Source organism: Serinus canaria, chromosome 1, assembly GCF_022539315.1.
Source record: "Serinus canaria isolate serCan28SL12 chromosome 1, serCan2020, whole genome shotgun sequence".
In the NCBI taxonomy this organism is placed as follows: domain Eukaryota; kingdom Metazoa; phylum Chordata; class Aves; order Passeriformes; family Fringillidae; genus Serinus; species Serinus canaria.
The window spans coordinates 15040100-15048797 of NC_066313.1; positions in this window are offsets into that span (position 1 = coordinate 15040100).

An 8698-nucleotide genomic window follows, 5' to 3' on the forward strand; every position below is an offset into this window, starting at 1 on the left:
AAAGACTACATAGGTTCAGGTTGGTTTTGGATCTGACAGCAGCTGCAACCACCAAGAAACCACTGATCTCCAGAAAACCTGGGGCCAAACTCATCCAGTCAGGGCTCAGATGTTCCACCAGATCAGAATACCCTTCATTTGTCTTCCCAGGAGAAACTAAGGCAAGAACTCAGAGAATCACAGAGTCATTTAGGCTGGAAAAGAGCTTTAGGAATGTTGAATCCAACCATTAGCAGTGAATCCAATCAGCACTGCCACTAAGTCATGTCCCCAAATGCCACATCTACACAGCTTTTAAACCCCTTCAGGGATGGGAACTCTACCACGGGCAGCCTGTGTCAGGGCTTCAGAGCCCTTCTGGGGAAGAAATTTTCCCTCTTATCCAATTCAAATCTCATCCCAGCTGCTCTTCATAGGACTCATGCTGTAGATCCTGAGCCCAGCACAGACACAGCTGACTCATGGTCAAGGATTTACTGGGGGAAAAAAATATCTACCATGAGGACACACCATCAGGGAAGGCAGAATGGGAACTGCTGGTGTATCAGCTGCTCACAGATTCCTCATCTCTGAAATGAGGAAAGAGAAAAGGCCTTTTTCTAAAGAGAAAAGGCCTGATGAAAGGAAGTGACACTGTCTTGCAGTTATGGTGGGATGGAGCAATCACAGTTCCAGTTCAGCCCACCTTCTTCAGATACCTTCTCTAGTCTGGAAATAAACCCTTTCTGATGTGGTGCTTCCCTGTATCTATTTTTATTTTTTTTAAATCTCAACATAATTGTTTATACTTGGGCACACAGGTTTAAATACAGCTAAATCAGCATGAGGTGGATTCTGATGGCAGCCAGTGAGCTTTTCTTCCATGGACGCTGCTGCTTCTCTTCAGTGGTCTGTAGGTCACCCATGGCACTCATGCAGAGTGTAAAAGGTGATGGGGCAGACAGGTTCAGGCTCCAAAGAGCACAACAGATGGCTCGGTGCGCAGGATGTTCTAAGGGACTCCTAGGAAAGCATCCAATCCCAGATCCATCCCCAGTTCAGTCTGGAGAAAAGGATGTTCCCTCCTAGCCCTGCTTATCACTCCCCTTTGCCTGGGATGGAAGGGGTGGAAGAGAAGGAGAAAGCACACTTCATTAAAGCAGTGCAGCACAAAACCTGGACTCGTTCTCATCTGGAAAGCAAACACAATAGCACTTCCCTAGCCTGCAGGGACACAGTGAGAGGCTGTTAAAGACTTTTGCAATGATCAGATACTTTAGCCATGAACATCCTCCTGAGAGCTTAAAATTGATGGGATGAGGCATCATGACTGTACAAAACTCTAATCTATCAAAGCAATAATCTTTGGAAGAAAGACACTTTACAACACAGTTACACAGCAGATGGTAAGTGACTCATGATGTGTTCCACCAACTGTACACAGGAAAACAGTATTAATAAAATATGCTGACATGACAGATTAATAGCTTAGAACTGCAATCCAGGAGAGGTTAGACTTGCCCATCCTTCCTCTGGGATTCTTAACAAGAAGGAATTAAATAAATATTACAAACTGAAGATTAAATGCAAGTAATACTAAAGCAAGGCTTTGGTCTGCATGGAGACTGTAAAACTGGTATCACGGGACTCAGTGTTTAATGTGCTGCAGTGACAGCACTACAACACTGCACTGTGTACAGATAAAGCGCGGTGCTGCTCATGCTGCCAAGCCATCCCAGGATCTGAGAAGCCAGATGTGCTCCTCTGGCTGTGGCACCACCTCTGGCAGCATCATGGCCTGATCCTTTGTTGTTTTGTGTTATTATATGTTTTAGCTGCATTAAGCTGTACTTTGGTTTATCCCAGTCCCCCCCTGTTAGAATGGTTCTGCCCCTGCTGCCTCCTCCCTCCTTTTAATGTCAGTCTCCCTTCCCCCTCCCCCTGTTCCCCAAAAGTAGCTGAACCCTTCCCTTAACCCCTCCCCTGTGTCCTGTCCTTCACTCGACAGCCCATCCTCTCCCTCTAGAAACTTCTACCAAGTGCATCGAGTGATAGGTTCAGGCACCGGGGCCCCTCCCTCGGGTCGCTCTTATTGGTCCCCCTACCTGCCCATTTCCCTGATCCCCATTTCCTCCTGTATCTCCATTGGCAGGCGGGCAAACCCCTCTCTGGTTTACCCCACTTTATAACACCCTGCACGCCGCAATCTGCCTTGTCTCCAGCTAGTAGTCTGCCAGGGTCTGGAATCACATTAGAGGTCCACAATAAACCCGGACTTTACTCCCACCTGGAGTCCACTCTCCTTCTTCTACTGACGTTGTGCTGATGTCTCATCTGAAAGGTGAAAGCCTTAGCCACTCTCCCGAGCTCCTGAGGAACGGTAGAGTGTCCCTCGCTGCCTGCAGTGCCAGAGCAAGCCGGGGTGACTCCGAGCACACACTTGGAGAGGCGCTGCTACAATCCTTCTCGTCCTTTGCATATCATTGTGATGACTTCATCCTGAAAAAAAAAAATTAACTCTAAAAGGGTGGTGGTTTGTTTATTTGTTTGATTGCTTGTTTTTTTTTTGTTTTAAACTTTTTGGAAGTAAAGCACAAAATCTTGCTGGAGCTTATCACTGCTAAATAATTTCTTGCAAGGCGCATGATTTCACCTCATGTACATACTCTTCTCTTTGACTTTCCTGTTTAGATTCCAACAGAAACTGGGTGGAGATAAAGGAGCCATGGTTATTCACACTAGATCATTTAAAGACTTTCAATAATTGTCTAAGATGGTTTAGAACTTTCACAGACAGTGGAGGGAGAGAAGGTGCTCCAAAAGGCAATTGGGAGCCCTGGAGCTGAGGTCAGAACTGGCATTTTGGTTGGAAGCTGTTGTGTTTCAGGTGATGGCTGGTCCCATCCAACCCTAACCATGAAACCTTGCCCACGAAAGGTTCAATGTGCTTCACGCTTCTCCAGCATTCAAGGAGGAGAATGTCTAATTCAGTTGGCTCTCCTTCCCCTGAAGGTGATGGACAGTGTGGTCCCTACCACACCACTGCTCCACAGGGGTCTGGAACAAGCCTTTCCCATTTCAGACTAGCATCATCACCAGCACTTCAGGAGAATTCTGGAAACTTGGATCTCTGTTTTGGAAAAAGCAAAACAGAAAAGGAAGAAAGGAAGGAAAAAGAACAAGAGTGGGGTGAAAAAAGAGAAGAAAAGAAGAAAAGGGAGAGGGAGAGGAAGGAAAGCATGAAGAAAGTTACCTTTGTTCTTTGTTACGTTAAATTTAAAACACCACACTGGTAGCAGTATATTGGCCTCATTACACAAAGCCAGTAAGATGCAGTTGGCTCATAATTCCACCAATAAAGATCACTATTTGTCAATAAAAATTAGGGCAGTCACTGATCCATAGTCTAGATTTCCTGCTTGGAGTGGAATTGTAAAATATGATGATCAAATTGGGTGCAAAACAGAGCAAACATGCAAGCTAATCCAAGTAGAAATATACTCCTTCTCTTGCCACTGTCATATGAAGCCAGACAGGACCAGGTCCTTCACCAGAAGACCCCAAACCACCTACAGCCATTGTGAAGAGAAATCCCATTTTTTAAGCTGCATGGAAAATCTTTGCTCGTGATTCTATGTGTAACTTTTTTGGCAACTTTAGAAAAAGAGGCACAGAGGGGCCTGACTGAAAACTGATGACACAATCTCTCCCTGCTCTTAGCATTTTGGCATGCAGCACAAAAGCATTTCTGAAATCCCTCCAGTATCTAGATCTGTACCTGGAATCTTTTTAGGATTAATATTAAAAGTGTATGGTTAGACTAGAGGCAGGTCTACTCAGAGGAGTGAACATCCAATGAGTTCCCCACCTTTCTATCAGTGAACAATAAAAGGTCAAGAGTCTTTTGTGATATATTTTTGCCTCTGGTGGGAAAAAATGTTGATAAAGTATCTTCAACTTAATTTCAAACTAATTTGGTGTTTTTTCAAAGAGTCTTAAAAATGTTGGCAATCTCCTAAGCATGACTACAGGTCATGTTTAGTCAACTCCTAACCCCACCACTGAGCCCTGGTCTTCCAGGAACACGTGCCAAAATATGAAAAAAAATACATGTGGTCTTTACTTAGAAGTCGTAAGGCTATCCAGATCATGAATTTGTTTTGGGGTGTGTGGCAATACCTATTTACTCCCAATTAATTGCTTTCTTTGTGGGAGCTTTTCAGCCAGGTTGGAAAGCCAGAAAGTGCTGATCGTAGTAAATCCATAACATACCTTTAAGTAATAGCTGAAGGTACTCACCAAAATTTATCCTCGGATAAAAAAGATATGAGAGACGTTCATTCGAACATCCGGAGTTGATCCCACATCTTGGGCATATGGGGAGTGGGGTGTGGATTCTGCCCCTCTTCTCTGTTCAGGTGAGACCCCACCTGCAGAGCTGCCTCCAGCTCTGGGGTCCAGCATCAGAAAGATGTGGAGCTGCTGGAGCAAGTTCAGAGGAGGCCACAGAGATGCTCTGAGGGCTGGAGCCCCTCTGCTCTGGAGACAGGCTGGGAGAGCTGGGGGTGTCCAGCCTGGAGAAGAAAAGGCTCCAGGGATATGGAATTGTGGCTTTCCAGTAACTGAAGGGAGCTTGCAAGAAAGGTGGAGAGAGGCTGATTACGAGGGCCTAAAAGGACAGGACAAGGGGAATGGCTTCCCATGCCAGAGGGCAGGGTTAGATGGGATATTGGGCAGAAATTCTTGGCTGTGAGGGTGTTGAGGCCCTGGCACAGATTGTCCAGAGAAGCTGTAACTACCCAATCCCTGAAAGTGTTCCAGGCCAGGTTGGGCATGTCTTGGAGAACGCTGGTCTAGTTGGAAGGTGCCTTGCCCATGGCAGGGTGTGGAACTGGATGACCTTTAAGGTCCCTTCCAACCCAAACCATCCATTACTCAATGATTGTATGATTTGCACTAATGAAGATGACCAGGGGGATAGTAACATCATTATTAGAGGGCTTCAAACAAAAAAGCAAAACTCTGGGAAAACAAAGAACGTCTGGACTTGGGATTTGAGATGCAGATGAGGCTCTTCTGAGTGTCAGCACAGGAGCAGGCCAGGGCACCACCCCAAGCAAACAGCTTGTGGCCTCACTACAGCTGCAATGGTGAAGCTGCCTCTGGGAAGCTTTGGGATCAGGTTTTTTTTAATTATTTAAACTTCAAAGTGGAATCAAAAGTCAAAGAACTTGGGCTTGTGGGGCATAGCTTTTCATGGTCTTCACCATCACATTTCTCAAAGGGAGGGGTCTACATCTGCATTGATGTTTCAGTTCACAACAAACCCAGACCAAAGAGGTGAGCTCCAGGTGAGCACCTATCACCTGCTGACCAAGACTGGGCCACAGGACCGCCTATAGCTAATTCAAAAAATAATTAAAAAAGCCCTCTGAACTGTGGATGGCAAGTCATCAGCACTTTTTCACTCTGCATAGCCTGGCGGTGTGGATACAGCCAGGCACCTTTACCAAAGAGCTGTGGTTAATATTGGGGTATGGCTGAAGGCCGTGTAAAGAGATGCAGAAGCTCTCAGCATCTGAATTCATAGCCATGTCTGTACTGCCAAATAGCAAAGTCTAGTGAGTGTCCCTGACCCTGAGACCAAGGGGTATGGACCAGTATCTGCATTGCTCAGGGCTGTCCCAGTCTTGAGCACACCCCCCTGGAGAACACATGGAGAGCTTTTCCCAGCTCAGGTGTTGCCCTTCTGGCCCTAAGACAATAGAACTGTTTTGTGTGTTTTGGCCAAGTTAAACTGTGCAGTAATATGTGGGGTGTGCTGCAGACCCCTGGAGTGGTGTTTTCTAGCAGGAAACCAATGTTTGAGGGTGTGAAGCCTCTTTGGATCTGCTGTATAGGACCAGCAAGGCTGAAAGAGGATCAGATTGACATGACTGCCCGTGAGGACTCTTGAGTAAACTCACTTCAGGCTGGGTATGTGGAAAGGGAGTGAGCAATGTGGACCATCAGGATGGTCTCAAACTCATCTTTTGGTGTTCTCCTGGTCAGCAGTGCAAACAAACCTTTTTTGTTGGGTCAGCCATGTATTATGTGCAGGTGAAAGAGGCATTGTGCCTTTTGCACCTTGCACATACAGCTTCCTCTCTTTGCTCCCAGCCTTTAAGAAACTGAAATGAAACCTGGCAAATTCAGGTCTGGGGGAAGAATTTGAAGGAAAACCTGCACTCCTCCACTCATCAAATTCCTCATCTCTTTCAATATGAAAGTATTATAACAAAGGGGACACTACATTTGCATCCTTAGTGAGTGCACCTCACATGGGGTAAGAGACATCTGACCAAACAGAGTCATCATCATGTCCCCTTGTGTCTGAACTAGTCATGTCCAGCTTACCTTGAAGTCAGCGCAGAAAGAGGGACATTGACGCACATTTTCTCTGACATGCAGTGTTGAGACAAGATAGATGATCTGCTCTCCAAGAAACTCTCCAAACCAAAGACATCTGATTGCTGATGCAGGTGAGAAGAATCCATGTCCAGAGGGAACTGAGAACCCTTTCATTTACAATGCTGCCTCAACTACTAGCACTTACAACTAACTCTCAGGCACCCAAGACACTCCATTGGATGGATGAAGTGGGATGGGTGAGCCTGTGGAGTACCTGCAGAAGTAGGGAGGGCTAGACTTGAGATGCAGTGAAGGACATTAGGCAACAGAGGAAATGTGCAGGTTAAAAGGAGAATGCATTGTCTGAGCAAAGGCTTTCCAAATCAAGGAGCAGTAAAAAAGCTGCAGGAAGAAAAGCTGTGGCAACTGCACTACGTAAGTAGAAAGAATAATGCACTGCTTTCCTGTTGGCAGGAGTCATATTTCCCTTTCTGGGCATGGGTGAAAGGCAGGTCCCACAACTCCAACATCCACCTTGCCATGCATGGCTGGTTGGGAAATCCCAATCTCTTGGCAGAGGCATTTTTGTAGCTGTGATGGCTCATGGAAAGGCAACTGACCTGTTCAGACCCACTCTGAACCTCTGAAAAGTGAGCACTGGCTGCCAGGGTGAGACGCTCTGGAGCTTGTGTTTGCAGGATCCAGCCCCAGGAGCAGGGCAAAATTCAACAAAATGCAGCATAATTAACTTCAGATGTACCTGTCAAGATGTCACAGACACAGTCCTGGAGAGGAGCAGCATATTATTTGTTTCTCATAATGTAGCAATTATCTTGTTGTAAGAGGGGCTCTCTCCAGTGCTCCCTAGCTGCCTTTTGTTTGCCTTCCACATTGATTCACACATTATTTAACTTTTGACTTGGACACAGCAGGTTAAAGCATTTAACAGCTTGGCTGCTTGCTCAGACAGAGCTGAGAAAGGGAGGGGAGGAGGAGGTGGCAATTTTTTGCCTTAAATTTTCAAGGTTTCTGTGCTACATTTTTCTAAGGGAGAGACGAAAGAGAAGGGAAGGGGAGGGGGGAGTGGGAAATGGCATTCCACAAAGACGGAGTCACATTTTCCAGGATTATAACATGCTCTCTGCTGTCCCCAGCTTTCAGTGGGAGATGCATTCCTGCTCCACAGTGGAGAAAAGGTCAGTGGTAAAAATTTCGCAGGAACTCCATCATTGTCCTCGTGGGACACGTTCATCAGGAGGAGAGAGTCGGGCGTCTTGCTCCGTCGACAGAAATCCACATCACAAAACATATTAATGGGGGAAGGTGGGGAACAGAGACCCATGGCCAGATAGAGCCCATGACTTCATTTTGCTGGATTATTTCCCCCTGGCTCGCTGGATACCTGTGGAGCCAGAGGGCATGGACAGATAGATGTTTTGCTGAACAATTGATAAAGGCAGGAGAGAGAAAACAGGATAGATGTGATTTGAAGTGCTGGAAAAGCCTCTGCCCCAGGGGAAAATTAACTTTTGGTTTATATAAAGTAAGGTATAACTCTGTGAGCCACTGCCAATTATGGATCTACCTGAGCTTGCCCGAAGCAGTTGTAGCAGGCAGGGCCAGCACTGGCCCAGTGGTAGTCACTAAACAGAGGAAGATTTAAAATGTGGACTAAAGTTCATCACTGCAATAATAGCTCAGTCTCTTGAATTCAAAATAAGAATGAATGACTAAGTGGTTGAGCTTTGCTAGGAAGCACACATGGATGTGCAGCAAGGGGCTGATAAGGAAAAGCATGAAGCATATCTTCTCCAAGGGGGGCTGTTGGTGCTGGTGAAAATGCCTCTTCCTATTTAAACTGATGTACTCGGGGGAATTCCTCTGAGATAAATAGCCTGAGAGGATTGTTTGTAGAAAGGAAAACAATCAAAATCAGTGTGAAAACTGATTGTGTTTCTCTTTTGTTACACATGCACAAATACAAACATGCCAAATGCAAGTTCTACCCTTTGAACAGCATCCCTGCAAGCAAGAATGGAGCAAGTTCCTAGAGTCTTCAAATAGTGTGATTTGTCACCTTTTTCCCTCCAAACTCAAAACAAAAGCTTGACTGTGCTTGAGAAAAGGACCAAGTGGTGGGTACTTGCACTGGGATCCCATATCCAGAAAACTTTGACATGTATTTGAGTTTTAAAATGCTGCTTCTGGAATAGAGGAATTTTGCTGTCATTAAGTTGCCATTTGGTTTTCTTTTGTCTTCTTTTTCTAAAAGAGTCACCAGCCTCAATCCCAAACTCGCTTTCAGCTTCTTTTTCATGTAGCTGGATCC